The 16784-nt window shown below is 38.7% G+C and overlaps 1 long non-coding RNA gene across 2 annotated transcripts in view; it reads left to right on the top strand.

Annotated features, from left to right (window-relative positions):
* LOC129736520 (uncharacterized) overlaps positions 1-15977 on the top strand; it is a 28362-nt gene extending 12385 nt beyond the window's left edge. For both annotated transcript variants that reach the window (XR_008733254.1, XR_008733253.1), the window contains 3 exons: positions 6665-6736; positions 6876-7031; positions 11532-15977. This is a non-coding gene — a long non-coding RNA (uncharacterized LOC129736520). The remainder of the gene's footprint in view (positions 1-6664; positions 6737-6875; positions 7032-11531) is intronic.
* Positions 15978-16784: the final 807 nt, after the last annotated feature.

Raw genomic sequence — 16784 nt, 5'->3', positions numbered from 1 at the left:
TCCTGCTGGGACTGATATGACCAGGTGACCTGCTTCGTGGATGAGAGAAAGGTTGTGGATGTTGTCTACCTAGACTTTAGCAAAGTCTTTGACACCATTTCCCACAGCATTCTTCTGGAGAAACTGGCTGCTCATGGCTTGTATGGGTATATTCTTCATTGGGTAAAAAATGGCTGGATGGCCAGGCCCAGAGAAGGACAGTGAATGAACTTTAATCTAGTTGGTGGCTAGTCACAAGTGGTGTGCCCCAGGGCTCAGTACCAGGGTCCGTTCTGTTTCATATCTTTATTAATGATCTGGACAAGGGGATTGAGTGCACCCTCAGTAAGTTTGCAGATGACACCAAGCTGGGGGCAGGGTGTCGATCTTGAGGGCAGGTAGGCTCTGCAGAGGCATCTGGACAGGCTGGCTCAATGGGCCAAGTCCAGTTGTGTGAGATTCAACAAGTCTTAGTGCCAGGTCCTGCACGTGGGCCACAACAGCCCCACACAGCGCTGCAGGCTTGGGGAAGTGTGACTGGAGAGCTGCCTGGCAGAAAATAATCTGTGGGTCTTGGCTGGCAGCCAGCTGAACATGAGCCAGCAGTGTGCCCAGGTGGCCAAGGCAGCCAACAGCATCCTGGCTTGTACCAGAAATAGTGTGGCCAGCAGGACCAGGGCAGTGATCGTCCCCCTGTGCTCGGCACGGGTGAGGTCACCCCTCAAATACTGTGTTCAGTTTTGGGCCCTTCACTATAAGACAGATGCTGAGGTGCTGGAGCGTGTCCAGCGAAGGGCAACAAAGCTGATTCCTGAAGGATCTGGAGCACAAGTCCTGTGAGGAGCAGCTGAGGTAACTGGGGTGCTTTAGCCTGGAGAGGAGGAGACTCAGGGGGACCTTACCACTCTCTACAACTCCCTGAAAGGAGGTTGTAGCGAGGTGGGTCTCATTCTCTTCCCCCAAGTAACAAGCGATAGGACCAGAGGAAATGGCCCCATGTTACACCATGGGAGGTTTAGATTCAATATTAGGAAAAATTTCTTCACAGAAGGGGCTGTCAAGCATCAGAACAAGTTGCCCAGGGAAGTGGTTGCATCACTGTCCCTGTAGATATTTAAAACACGAATAGATGTGGCACTTAGGGACATGGTTTAGTGGTTGATTTGGCAGTGCTAGGTTAACAGTTGGACTCAAATGAGATTAAAGGTCTTTTCAAACCTAAATGAATCTATGACATTACAAACATAATCCCTGTGGCCAACAGAAGTTTTATCTAGCACTCTACATTTCCTTACTAACCTTAAAATGCGTACAGCAGAGGAGGTGAAAAAGATGTTTTTTCACTGAAAGAATAGCATTGTAAGCCACAGGAGAAATTACTCATACAGAAATACAGAAATCACATATCAAATCAGAATGACCAGATCTGGGGAAATCAGAAGACATAGCCATACGTCACTATAAACTGAGACTGAGGCAAAGCAGAAGACTGGATTAAACTAAGGCTGACATTGTAAAGTTCATTAAAAATTAGAAGTTCTAGGCTACAAAGAGACACTAGTTTTTTATAAAAATGGCAATGTTGAGTTTATACTATAAAATGTATTGTCCTTTTGTTTTTTTAATGTGTCTTGATGGCAAAATTCTCTTATTAACCTGGGAGACCTGTTGAGAGTTGTCAGAATTTCATTGTGGGTTTTTTATTATAGTTTTACATTCACATTTACTGAAGTCAAGTGATTTCACAAGAATTTCAGCTTGAAGAACAAAATAAAATGTTTCTAGCATGTATTGCACAAATAAAATTTGAAACTTTGGTGAAAACAAACTCTAAAACATAAAAAAAACCCTCTGAAAAAAATAAAACCATTATCTTACTTCTTTAAATCAGTCCGATGTTTCAGAGGACTTACACATTTTTTGGGTGCTTGATTTTGTCAGTGCAGGGAGTATGAAAAGGACCAAAATGTACTAGTGACATTACTTCAGTATTATCATGGAAGTGGACGAAATAAAAGAGTAAACTGAATATCCTTCACTTAGTCTGAAGCTGTACTGCAATCATGAACGAATTAATGCTTGGAGCAAGCACACCGCTGGAAATACGATTTTTTTAAGGGAGAGTTTTTAACTTTGAATACTAAACGAGAAATAAATTAGAACAGAAGTAAAAAGGAAAATCTTCAGCTTGCAGAATCTCCTGCCTTATAACTTCCTGAAAGTTTGAAATTCTCACAGAATGAGATTTGTCTCCTCCCGTTGCTCATGGACAGCTCAATATTAAATAAAGGAATAAGTCAAATAAGGCTCCAAAGAAAACTTTTAGCAGCTGAGAAAGAAAGCCCAGGCACTTCAGCTCAAATGCTGTGATGCAGTTGGCTAAGTGGCTTTGGTGCACTAAAAATGGGGTAACTTCGCTGGCGGGCATGTGCTGCTGAAGGTTGTTGCAAGAAGGAAGCAGGGCTGGGGAGCAAGTGGCATGGACATACATTCGAAGCAGCAGCAGCAGCTCCCCATGAGCAGTCAGGGCTTCAGTTGGTTGCTCACTCAGTTTCCCACAGTTAAAAGCTGACGAGCTTGAAACAGTTTGGGGCCGATAAGGCAAGCTGTAGTTAAAAAGGAAGGAAAGGCTTTAAACACCTGGGGCCAAACCCCTATCTGCTGTTGATCTCAACTGGAATAAAACAGTATGTGCAAGCCCAAGATTTGACTCCCAGCCTCTCATATGCATTCTGAAAACCACAGAAATTGACCATGGGGTATTTTTGGCTTTCCTTAGAAACATCCCCACAAAACCCCCACAAACACTGCTGTCCTTATGGACTAACAGTTCTGTGCTTGCAAGGCAAAACTCATTAGCACACACACTCACAAACACACAGTTATGGGTTGTACCTTAAACTGAAGAAGGCAGAGACCATTTGCAAATAAAAGAGACCAATTCCAGGTTAAATTATAAACAGTTACCAAACAAAATGGAGGCGATGTACAAGCCCTGACAAGCAGCTAAGGGCAAAACCTGTTGAACTAGTAAGACACCGAATGTCCCGTGGCACCAGAAAGTAAAAAAATCTCCTATCTGACTTTTCTTTCTCTTGAAATAAACCTTTCAACCCAATTCTTTGTTTGGTGAGTGGGTCTGGACTGCCACTCTTCATTACTACAGACTTGATGTAGAAATCAACACAGTGATGCCTTTCATCTCTTGTATTATAAGAATTCAAATTCAATTTTTTATTTTACAGCACAGCCACACAATACCTCACATTATGGTTCTTGGTTGCCTCCATCCATTGAAAATGGCCTTGAAAAGAGATATAGAACATAAAAATAAAGGCTTCTTTTCCCCCATAGTAGTTTGTTTCATCTTACAGACCATCTAAATTCACCACCTAAACCACAGAGTAATATAAGTAGAGTCTATTGAACACTGGACTCTTCCTAATTTTTTTTTTATTTTTTTTAATTTATTTTTTTTAAGCAGTGCTTAGTTAGCTGTTCCACAAAATCTGGGGTCTACAACTTTTGGTCAACTGTCACCTTTGTCAATAACACGCTAACATTCTAAGAGCCTTTCTTTACTCAAATACAGTGGACTGTGTCACTTTTTCTTCTGTGCTCCTTAGAAGTGCATTATCAGACCACAGGGACCCTCAGTCCTGCTCTGTTTTACCATGGGCTGTGTGTCCTGATAGCTGATTTCTTAATTATCAAGCTTTGGCTTGTATATCTGCATAGTGTTTTTCAAGGTTTTCAGTCTGAGGGTTTGAATACAGTTTGTGTATTTTGTTAAGTGTTAAAGCAATACCAATACAAATACATAAACTTTCTACCATTGGACTTTCAAAATTACATGGTCATCATTCTTCTGCTTCTGCCTATGCACCTGACTCAGCAATTGGTGGTTAGTTCTGTGGTCAAGAAACTGTTTCATAAAGTCCCTTAAGGGGTCAGGTGGCTCAGTGGATGATCAGTTTGCTTTAAAAGCAACAAAATCCTATCAGTCTCAGCAGTGATCAGAGCAACAGAGGAAACAGCAATGCATAAAGTGTAGGGATGGAGATATCCATAGTAATCTGACTAGCTCATATTAAGAAAGGATTTGACAGACCTGCTGGGTTCCTACTTAATGCCAATCAAGCCTGAAAGGGACCACTTGAACTCAGGTATTTATCTCAGACTGATTTGAATTATCCTCACTTCTTGATTTGGAGAGTCCAGAATAGGATACCATGAAGAGAGTGTGTTGATGTTTTCTATATAAAACAAAATTAAACCCATTCAAGTCAAGGAAATACACAGTGCAAGTGATATGAGAATCAGTCCCTTTGAATTTGACAACAGAAATAGAGCTTCATCAGGGCTGTGTGTTCTCAGAAAGTCTTTTGGGAAGTGAAAAACACATGAATTCCTCCGCATTGTCCCCTTCGTAGCAATTAGGATCAACAAAATGCATACAGGGAATATCAGGAATATTATTCCTTTTTTTTCTGCCTAGTCAGTATAAGCCTTATGTTTCCTTTACAGACATAGCATTAGCTAAGTAGCTGCATTTGAGGTCAGGTCTGGATTGTCCTTTTTGTTAGGCTAATTCTGTGCACATCAAAATTTATTCAAAAGAAATTGTCTTAAAATATTACCAACACTTAAATGATCATTGCAGAAATCACAGGAAAGAAAGACAGCGCTTACCAAAACCCCAGTAAAGTACTTCAGATAGTTTTTCTTTCATTACCAAGCCGCGAGGGTCAAGAACTGTATTATTTGCAAATATCCACCTTCTCAGACTGTCATGAGCAGCTGTAACATACCCACTAGCAGCAATTTCCACTTGGCTCTATCCAGAGGGGAGAAACGTACCAGGAGTTGCATTGTTTATAATTCCCTCAACCCCAAGGGTAATTCTGTTCACCAATTACTTGAAATTAAAGTTAGGTAATTCGACACATCTGCTTGGTACCCGACCACAAACTACCTCTTAAGCAAACCAAAGAGTGGATAGTTTACTTCCACAATACTCTGCAGAATTTCATTATTGCGGCCATGACAGGAAAGGAAAAATGAGAAGTTATACAGACTCATGAATAGCTGGGGCTTGGGGGCTTTTTGGTCACTGTTGTCACTGTTAAGGGATCCCAATAGATCTGAGGAGGAGGAGGTTGGAAAGCAGTTTTCTTCCTGGGATGAGGGCTTCCAATCAAACACAGCAAATATAGTAAGAACTGAGCAACAAGAAGCCTCCACATGTAATGTTTGACAAAAAAAAAAAAAAAAAAAAAATATCCCCCCCCCCCCCCCGTGTTCTGTGGTTAGAAGATTTCATACCTTTTGTCTTTGCATACAGTTGCAATGTTACCTAGAAAAAGCTATATGCACCCAGAGAGAGAGTTACAATGTTACCTAGAAAAAGCTATATGCACCCAGAGAGAGAATTATCCACATTATCTACAGTATGTATTTTTTGATCTCTGAGGCCAGTCATTTAAATTACATAACTGAAGCCTGAGTTAGATAATATCTAGACTTGGAAATTTTTTAAAGTCGGGCGGACCTGTTAAACATTTTATTGGTGATGAGCTTGTGTACACACCGCTTCCGCATCTCTTTGTGAGTAATGAATTAGCTGCCAGGTATTGTGACTGAACTGTGTGACTCACTCCGTGGATTCATTTTACAGTCTGGTGAAACCAGTAGCTGGTAGCAGCTATCCTTTGTAAGAACTTTTCACATGTTGTAATTCTACAGATGAACACTTTTTTTTTTTTTTTTTTTTTAACACAAAAGATTAGCCTGATAAAGTTTAAAAAACTACAACATGACTCAAAATTCATTCACATTATACTGAGCTATATACCAATCTGTTCAACCTAACATCTGTGAAGTGGGCCTCGTTCTCATTTTCATCAGGAAATATCAGGAGTCATTTCAAAGACACCATTATTCTTAAACATTATAAAACAAGTGAACAAGAAATGCAGAGCCACTATCTTTTACTAGTCAGAAGAGTTGATTTTTAATTGTGTCATCTTATCCTTGTTAGCATCGTTTCCTATTTGGAAACTTAAGTACCAAATAAGTAGCAAGTGCTTTATTTTTTACCTCTGAATATGATTACCTTTTCAATCATATTCTGCATTTCATTTTTACTATGAAAGTTGTTCGTTGTCCAATTTCAAGCTGCAAAACTATAAAAGTCCATTTTGACTTCACTATAGCAGAACTAAAAGATTTTTTTGAACTAAGATTAAATTGATATACCTTGAGCTTCTGTCATTGTAATATGACATTAGGAGCATAGTCAAATACTAGCTTTGACTGTAAGTGTCCTGCTAAAGTAGTAGTCTACTGCAGAGTGCTTTTTGATGTATCAAAGAAATGGTACTATCTTTCAAACCGCATTCATATTCTAACCTCCAATCATCAAGGTAAAGTAATAGCAGGACTAAAGCATGATCTTTTTTTTACAGTTTCTAGAAGTCAGTACTATAAGGGATTGCCTAGCTTTGCATTAGATATTCATGTTTAAATGAACCACAGATAGGCTTTCCAATCCACAAACTCCATTAATTAGATTTTATCCTTTTCTCTGTCTTTTATTTTAGGATTCTTTACCCTCTCCCCTGCTGCTATTGCTATAGCTTCACTAATGGCATGCCAAGTAATTTATGTTTTTCTTTCCCTAAAGTTGAGATGCTCTTACTGGTACAATTCATAAATGTTCCTGTATAATGCTGATGGCCAACGACTCCATTACTCAGTGGGTAGATAACACTTTATTATATCTCAGGCATGTCACCTCCTGTATAGAAGGTCCTACCTTAAAAGACAGGGGTTTGTTTTGCAAAAAGTCTTGGTTAGTGGACAAAATGTCTTTGAAGAACTCTTAATATTTATAGATCTGTTATGACCAGGCTATATGTACAAGACAGACAGTCAGAAAGGCAGCATATAACCATGAAAAACATGAAGAGCAAGGAAAAGTACTAGCACTGAAGGGGCAGAGCTGGACAATGCAGTCAATCGTCAAAGCCAAGTGAGGTGTCTAAGACAAGGTAAGAGAGGGTTTGGGGTTTTTTTTCCTCCTGTGATAGTTCCTTCCCCCCCCCCCCCCCCTTTTTTTTTTTTTCCTGGAAACTGCCAGTTTTCATGCTAGGAACGGTAGAATGAATCCTGACTTTTCCTTTTCTGCTTATCTATCTAGGACAAAATATAGAGCTCCACATTCACAGAGCAACAGGGGAGAACTTCTAAAAATATTTATTTACAAAAGTGAAACAATAAATCTGTTTTGATACTGTTGAATTGTTTCACTAGGATCAAAAAGTTTTTCACTGAACAGCTTGAACTATTGAATATATATGATTTAAAAGTTAATACAGAATAAAATACAAGTGTAGAGAGGAAAAATATGGGAGAGAAAAAGAACATAAATTAATTGTTTTATTTTGATTTTAAATCACTGAAATGTTTCCATTAAAATATTGTTTAAAACAGCATGTTCTTATGAAATATTTAAGAGAACATCCTTCTGAAAACAATTTTATCAACTCTGCAGAAAAAAAAGTTATTTCCATTATTTTTACCATAAATGTGTGATAAATATTGCTAGAGACAAACTTCTTGCTAATAAAAAGAGCCAGCCTGATTCTGTTGAGAACAATGGGTCCTCCCCACAGAACAAACAGATAATGGGGTGGTTTGGGCGTCTTCAAAAGTAGTCTTCTAGATATGGAAGTGGTTTAAAATTGGACCAGTAAATAGTTCAAATTCCAGTCCCTATAATTAGGCAAAGATCTATATAATCCCAGTTTCTTCTTCTTCTAAATACAGTCTGCAAGGATTATAAAGATGGTCCATTAAAGGTGTGTGCATATTGTAAATGCTACACGGGCAACTCAAGTCTAAATGAAAACAAAAAGGAAAAAAAAAAAGCAGGAAAAGAAATATCTCTCTGGCATAGGTCAAAGGAAAAGGTTATTATGTTAAACTTTTCTCCCACTGAGAATCTTCAAATATACAGACTTCACCTACAGAAATCAGTACAACTGACTGGAATTTGCTGGGTTTGGTCTGGGATGCAAACCCTGGGAGTGAGAAAGCTGGTTATCTCAAAGTCCCCAATGTCTTCTTTTCTGAGGCAGCTAAGCAGTGCGACTCACAAAAGCAAGGTCTCAGCGACACTTCTTAGTAGGTTTGCATTCACTTCTGCCTTTCAGTGTTAGGTGATAGTCAGTATCCATCAGCAGTGAGTCAGTGTATAGTACCTATGCATCATGAATACTTCCTCAGCTACCCAGCTTCTTTCACCCTCTTTTAGATGCACAGAACACGTTTTCTGAAATTCTTCCTTGTCACAATGAACCATGATCAGAAGCACATGCCTGATCGGCTTATAATGTGCACATAGTAACAATGGATCCAGATACTGTATTCAATATAATAATACTGGATGCTGATATTGGCTCAATTGACACTGTAAGTTGCCAAAATTCATTGTCACACCAGAAACAAGAAAAAAAGTAATCAGGAAGAAGTGTGAAGAAGGAACCTTCTGGCCAAATTCAAATCACAGTAATGCTTTTATGAGTTGGAAATAACAGTGAAAGACTAAATGGAGCTGGTCTGGATTGCTGCTGAGGCAGAAATGACCAGAAAGGAGTGCTGGGCAGCCCTGCACTTCTCTGAAGGGTGCTCCTTCTGCAGCTCACAGTCTCTAAGTCATGGCACATGACACTGAACACACGGCAGCCTGGTCCCACTCTCCTGATTCACGTTGTTCTTACATGTAGCCCTATTTTGCCTGCATAAATAGGGAGGAATTTCCAATTCCATGGAGATACTACAAGTTTAGTCATGAAGATAATTAAGTCCTTTGGGCTTGAACTACCCAAACACTTCATACTTGAAAGAAATTCAGATATGACTCTGAATGTCTGGACTACTGCCATCTAAACAATTTGGATTCATTTGAGGTTTAAGATCAGCTCCAAATTCCTCTTCACATCAATTAATCATTCAGATATTTACTATTCTTATCATTTATATTATAGAATAGCTAGAAATTATAAGATACTCTATAGTTTGCTTTTACCAACAAAAGCTAGGTTCAGTCTTTCAAAAACTTCAAATCTAATCAACAAAGGTAAAAAAAAAAAAGAAAAAAAAAAGAGGTGGGGGAGAAAAAGAAGCTATACTATTAACATTCTATCCAAAGTCTAATAGAAGCACAGAGAAAGTTTAGTTATTTGCCCAGAAAAACGCCACATAAGATAAATGATAGACCTGAGGCAGGGCTCTAAGACTATTATCTCCCAAGGCAATAGGAGGCTTAGTTCCTAGATCACATTACTCTCAACATTTTTCAGCAATAATTATTTCTAATTGTTATTGCTTAGTGCAGTTAAATGAAATAATTTTTAGACTTTCTAGAACTTTTAGAATTCCAGCATTCGAATAAATACAGTATCTGTAAATGATGGACATTAACAGAATGTTAACTTAGATCTCAAGGAACTTACAAAAGTGTAGGTACCTCCTGGTACTGCTGTGGTGGTCAGATAAAAGGGATCTTGGTACAGATATAGGGACACTTGGTTGAAATCAAGCTTAGATGTCTAGACGCCTTTGAAGCTAAAGAGAAAGGCAGATAAAGAACTATATTTATCTCCAGAATTAGGGAGCCTCTGGGAAGTATCTGTCCAAGCCACATTCTTAGCTGAAGTTTGTAATTTTACCTATATTTCTAAGTAGGATTCCTAAGGCTTATTCTTAGGGCTTTTTCTTGAAATTATGTGTTGATTTTTAAATCCTAAATATCTACCCTTTGTATTTATACCAAAATTTTACCTGCTGGTAACACTGTATTGCTTAAAGCTTACTATCTGTTGTGTGTTCACCATCAAGAATCCTCAAATCAAATGAAGAATCTGAAAGCAGAACTGTCACAATTGTAAATAGATTTTAAAACTTCACTTTCTTTTCTTAGCTGTGGGGTTTGAGTTTCTTTTGTGTGTCTGTATGTGTGTGTGTGTTTGTGTGTATAGGGGAGGACAGGAGGGTTCAATATGACCTGTGGTAAATATCAAATGGAATTTAATTAACGGCTCTGATGAGATATCAGAAAGATTGAAGCTCACTTCCCAAAACTGTATTAGTTTGTTGTTGCTGTTGTTTTTGTAAAAAAACAAACTGTTTTGCTGACACCTCGGAAATAATTATGATGGATACTGTCTTTGCAAAGGCAATATTGGGCTAAGTTTAATCTGGACTAAAGAGCTGAAGCAGAAAAATAAAGAAAAGAAAAATCCAAATGGAAATTCTGCACTGAATTGAGCTTATTTTGAAACTGTAACTGCTGCTGTGCCTGAAATATAGCACAAAGACCTTCTACTTTTCCAAAGGCACTGCAGCAATCAGGAGACAACTCAAAATGACCTTAAATGCAGCAAAACAAAACATAATACTCATGGGGATGGGGGTATAGGGAAGGTGGGAGGAATGAAAAAATTAAATTAACTTTACCAAGATTTCTGCAAACCTCTCCAGTAGAAGTTAACTGTCATGTGACAGGCACATTCCTGATGCTGGGCCCAGGATGCTGGGCCCAGGATATTCCCATTCTGTGTTGGAAGATCCTTCTTATTAAAATAGAAGGAATAAGAAATCAAAATTATGGTTTATGAGTTTATATGCATATAAGTACTGAAAATAAAAGTTATTCTAGCTCAACACATGAGTGCTATTTTTCTGTTGATTTGTATTGCCTGTGATCTGAAGTAATTGTAGTATTTTTCATATACTAGCATGGTAATGTCTGATTAATTTTAATTTTAATTCATCACCGACAGTAAATGTGTATATTGGTGTATATATATATCCCTGTTATAAAGGCTATGCTTGTGTTACTTCATCAAAAGGACCAAACATTTCTTGGATGAAGATAAATCAGGTCTACCATAAACCATATCCAGAGCATAATTTCAAGAAACCAGGTGAATTTTATTGCAAACTCTGAGCTAACTGAAGGCTGGATACCTTTCAAACCTACCTTCTTCATGTGGAGAACATAGATAATTCAAGTGTAACTTTCTGATACAAACACTTTTTTCAGCCCTCTACAAAATACCTAAAGTAATTATGATGAAACACAGATAAATCATTTGCCAGCTTTTTTTTCCCCCGTAAGCTAAAGTTTAGTCCCAAGCTAGTACAAATCCATATTTTACTGCTGATCAATGTAAATCCAGAATGATTGAAAGTAGAATTTAGACCACTTATATTTAAGACTACAAAATTAATGTCTTTCAAGGTTTTTTTACATAGAAAAACCTTCTGAAGTGCTATGTGATTCAATCTTCTCTCAAAAAAAAAAAAAAACAAAAACAAACAAAGCCAAAATCAGGATTGTCAATACCCTAGAAATAGGTAAGAGTATGTCCCTGTTATACATAGTCATGTTATTTACTTTCTTATCCTCCTAGTCCAGACTGTAGCACCTTGGTTTAGACTGGTATTTTTATAATAATTTCCTGCTTCTCTAGGTTTTTTTTCAGCAATGTTTACCTAATTCACTACAAAATGAAGATATAAGATGCAACCTCAAAGACCATGCAAAGTACTGTCCAGTTGGTTAGGGACTGAAGGGATTCTCTTTCCTTACATGTTTAAATGTGCCCAGGTGAGTCCTATGCCTACAAGCTGAGTCCTGCTGTTTCTCAACTAATCATTTGAAAAATCAGGTGGGGGAGTAAAAAAAAAAAAAAAAGGTAGAATAGAAAATAAAAATAAAAATAAAGGCTTCTGGTAGGTGAGCCACAGCAGGGCAATTAAGATGATATGGCAGAGGTAGACATCTGCTCCTAGACAGATACAGTTCCACTGATGCTATCTATAGCTACAATCCTTCCGAGAGATAAACAACATGCGAGAGCAACGTGCAGAAGGAAATGCCACACTGAGAAAGTGGTGATCGTGTGGCCCCTGTGGTCTGAGAAAGAGAGAGAGACAGCAAAAGAAAAAGGGAGGGGTGGCATGTGGGGCCTGTGCCAGGCACACACAGGTGACAGAAGTCACAGGACAGACGTGCATCAAGATGCAAAGCTGGGAAATGTATGAGAACTGACATTGGAGGGGAGCAGAATTACAGCAAAGATGAAAGGCACTACATGACCAAGAAAGGGAGGTGGAAACCTCCTCTCTAAGCTCTATGCGTAAAGTTACAGTTAATCTATGCCAAAATAAAATAAAAAAAACTCCACCAAAATTATTAGTGGATGATTTATACTCTCTGATTTGGAGACTTGGAGGGCTGCACAGAATTTCAAACTCACATTTAGGTTCCTCACTAACAAACTTAATCTGAACTATGCTGCCCAAAGTAGATTATTGCTATCTTGTATTACTGTTACAATGATTTTCAGACACAGCAGAAGCAGTATTCCCTCTTTCCCTTGATGTCAGGCACAGCCAAATCCTAAAGGAGGATGTGGTGTCTGCTCCAAATAACCTTCAAGACAAGGACTGACCCTGTTTAATTTAGGCAGGACTTGAGGCAACAGTACGCTCCACAACACTATGAGACAGGAGTTTTCTAAAGGTAAGGCATGTCGCCTCTGCTCATCACTGGCCATGCCACCGACTCCTCAGTTTATTTGCCCCTCAGTTCCTTGCAAGGAGAATTTGGTTGGTCTCCTCTGATGCCAGGAGTTCCATGTCCCACCAAAACTAAGGAAGCATCCTTCCTTCCTCCAGCTTTCCTACCAGAAAGAAGTCTTAGCATTCATTTGACTTAAGATATTCTGCCACTTTAAGAAACTCTCTGGAAAACTCACAGCAAGAATTTGAGGCCAAGTGGTTTGCAGAGATCACTGGCCAGAAACATCAGGAATGCCCTGCTGAGGACAGGACCTCTGCCTTGCATGGTGTGCTGTCTTCTGCTTCTGGGGTGGACATGGGGCTTGGCTGACATCAACAGAAGCTGAAAAACTGAAAAAACAAAGTGTCATCCTATCTTGTGTTGGAATCTCCAACCAATAATTATGAGTTTTCATAATGTATGTTATAATAATTATTCAGCCTGATTACACACCATGGTCTCATTCTGTGAAAAAAGTATTTCTTTTCTCTGCCTGGGAAGAAGATAGAAATATCAAACTAAAGAGCTTAATGTAAAATCAGAGTGGAGTGAATTTCAAATCCTCATGAAACCTTGTGCTTTGGTGATTTTTTTAAATTGCTACTCCTGAAAACTGTTCGTCAGAAAAACCTAAGTTTGAAATTTTCTGTTTATCTGAAGAAAGTAGAGCTGGACTTCATGTCTTTAATGAGCAATTCACCTGAGGCCAGATTCTGCTATCCTGAGTCGGTTCATACCCGAGCAAGGGTGATGGATTTAGATACTTCTTTCCCCTGGATGCTCATAAACTGATTGCATTTCTCTCCAGCATATTCATTACTGAAAATTGTGCAATAAGGCTTTCTGTTAGTTTAACTTCACTTTTCTCTTCCTTATTCTACACAGAATAAGCTTGAACAATTGAGTGATGCAGCTGTTGGTTGTTGGTTACTTATTCATTGGGTTTGGTTTTTTTTTAGATTGTTGCATGTCCCTTTCATTCTGCTTCTTTTAAATTGCACATTCACACATGCAAGCATCAACATCTCTTCTGAGACATGTATGCTGGAAAAACTCAATCCTGTGAATGCTTACAGGAAGTGAAAAAAGCACAAAGTGTAGAGTTCTAGTGTACATGACTCAATGAGCTTCATTTTTAACTGTAAGTGTAAAACCAGGTCAATGCTTTATTAAAATTCATCTACGTCTACATTAAAATATCAAAACATGAACACTATCAGCAAGAAACAAAAGTCTTCTACTAATGTGTGTTATTAATGTATATTTCTGCTACGACCATACAATTAATTCTGCATATTCTGTACATAATTCGGTTATCTGGAGGCAGTCAAAAAAGGTTTGATCCATCGAGTTATAAAAAAAAGTTATCATTTCGGAGAATGTGGATTTCCTCTTTTGGAAAATCTACAGCAACCACCTATCTGCAGAGAATGCCAGTTCCTAAGTTAGCATCCCTAATGGTCATCAGAGTATAATATTTCCTGGACGTTACAGGTGATAATGTAGCTTTGTTGTTCCCGTCTATTAACTCTTGGGGAAATCTGACAGCTGTGGAATGCATTCTGTGTGCTTAATCCTGCAATATATACTTGATTGGTAACTATATTGATTTTATTACTCTGTGCTCCTGCTGTTCCACCTTTTTTTCTTTTAAAGAGCAAACTGAAATGTCTGGGGTTTGTGACAAGTTTTGAGTTTTAGTATAGCAAAGGAACACCATGCCTTTTGTGTTTCTTAACGCGGAAATAGATCTGATAAAAAATTTCACACCAGTAACTTCAGAAAAATATTTTTAAACATAATTTTGTGTATTTTGCATTGTTTGATTCTAACCCACTGTGCTACTTTCAGGCAGCAGATTGTCATTATGACTGTACTTTGCTTTTTCCCTGGCATCTATGACTTGAGTGTCCCTCCCCCATCCCAGCTTTGCTTTGCAAGCTTTTTCATCTTTTCTACCTTGCTGGAGGCATTATTAGGGCATTTCACCTTTGACCAAATGGGCAGACGAACATCCATCCTCTGGAGCCAGTACTAGTGCTGTTTGGTAGATCAGCTCTCACATGGTACTGAACTGTGACCTCTTCTTCTGTTCAAAGACTAAATACATAAACTTGAGTTTCCATTGGTGCCAAGCCTGGGAACCTGAGTTGCTCCCTAATCCCAGGTCTCACAGCCAGCAGCACAATGGGCAGCTCACCATGCCAGCCAGCCAGCCTGAAAGAATGTCTTTATTCTTTCTTCCTCAACAAATTGCTTATTGTTTGGCCCACAGGGTGCTAGACCTTGTGAACTGTCCAAAACTTTATTTCTTTTCTGTTAAAATTTCTTCTTTTTTTTCCTTTGATTTTCTTTATAAATAAAATTAATTTCTATTCTCATTTTTTAGTAATATAATTTTAAAAGATGGCTGCTACTTTTCATCTTTTTTCAGAGTATATCTGCCTTTTGGAAGCCTGCAGGAACCACAGAAATGATACAAGCCCTGCAGGTTTAGACGCCTTAGAATGAAGAGTCTGTGGAAATGTTAAGTGCTACTGTAATGCAGTGCTCAATATTACTTAAAGAAAAACAGAGGCAAGTGCTCAGGGGCATTCCTGAATTTCCAAAGATGCATACCACCTCCCTGCTTTTGGCCTCATCTTCACTGTGGCTACAGTGTGCCCACTGTACAAACCACAAGTGTAGGGCAGGATACGTACCTTGGGGCCCTACATTTTGGAGTTGTTCAGGGGTAGTTGTCTTCAGAGGAAGTTAAAGCAGGCTGCCTAGGCTAGTCTGTTATTTATGTCTTGAGCTATTTCTGGAAGCACCTTTTGTCTTCAGTAAATCGTGGACACAGTTGCAGGACAATTGTACAAGTCAGAGCTAGGCAGAGTATCAGCGAGGTAAGGTGGATTTTGCAATATTCAGCCAGATTTACCCGGGGAAAAGAAGAGCTCCACAGCTGAGACACCACCACATGAAGAGGGGAATCGTGCTCCATAAATACAGCTAAAACCAACACAGGACCCAGGACACCCCTATTTTTTTCCCTCATCCCCCTCATCTCAGTAATCCTGTGTTGAGACATGTTCACATGTTCAGTGCGGAACCTTGTCCCTGTTTGGAGATAGGGAACTGGGACAGGAATATCCTTGTAAACAGCAAGATAGGTTCTGATCACCTGGAGAGTGACAGTTAAGATCAGTTTAAACACTCATGCATTTCTCAACCAGTTCTTGCCCACACTGCTTAGGAAAGGTGACAAAATTACCAGCTTTCTGGAGCCATACATGATCTAAGAATCACACAAATTTCTTGAAAGTATATGCATGCACGTGTGTGTGTGTATGTGTGTGCTTATATATATATATATATGTATGTATTTAATATCCTTTTCAAGTATGAGAATGGCAGCACAAGAGTAGAAGAATTGCAAGACTAAAACGTCCACATTAAGCTGATGCATGGTACATACCAGATGATATATATACTGCCTTATTGTTCAGTTGCAGCTCAGGAAGCTAAATGCATAATTTAAGATATATGTATAGTCTAAGGGTCAAACGCTGTCAGTTACACGAGTGTAAATCAAGAGCAATTGCACGAAAGTGACTGAAGTTGCAGTACCCTGGCTTTACACAAGTGTTGCTGAAAGCAGAATATGAGTCCCTATGTGTCATCAATACAGCTGAGTTAGTGGTACTGAGGGAATTTTATGATATGCATGCACCTAAATCCTTCACTCTTTTTTTTTTTATTATTATTCTTTATAATATTATCTTTTAGGTTTCTATTTTTGTCTCTGTTTTTAAAGGAATAAGGGGCTCAAATCCTGATTCTGTAAGTGACATCTCTACCTCCTTCATCTACCAAACTTTCTCAGCCTCAATTCATAATGACATGACAAACACCTCATAGCTGCAGAAATTTTATTTGCCTTACTTACATTTAAGATCAGTCTGAATTTACATAAATGCAGAATTCTGAACCTCAGGCAGGATGTTGCTAGGCTGGCTGGCTGACTGCATGTAGAAATGCATCCTTGATGTTCACTTAGTTCTCTCAGCAATTGTACAGGCTGCAAGGAAGGATCAGGAAGCAAAATTTCTCAGACATGTTGGAGAGCAGGTTTTGGATGCAGCAGGAGAGCTTGTGGACCTGGCTGAAGCGAGTATAGAAACTTGGC

This window comes from Falco cherrug, chromosome 7 (assembly GCF_023634085.1).
Source record: "Falco cherrug isolate bFalChe1 chromosome 7, bFalChe1.pri, whole genome shotgun sequence".
Lineage (NCBI taxonomy): Eukaryota > Metazoa > Chordata > Aves > Falconiformes > Falconidae > Falco > Falco cherrug.
Note: the sequence above shows the minus strand (reverse complement) of the source record. Positions and strands in the feature narration are given on the sequence as shown.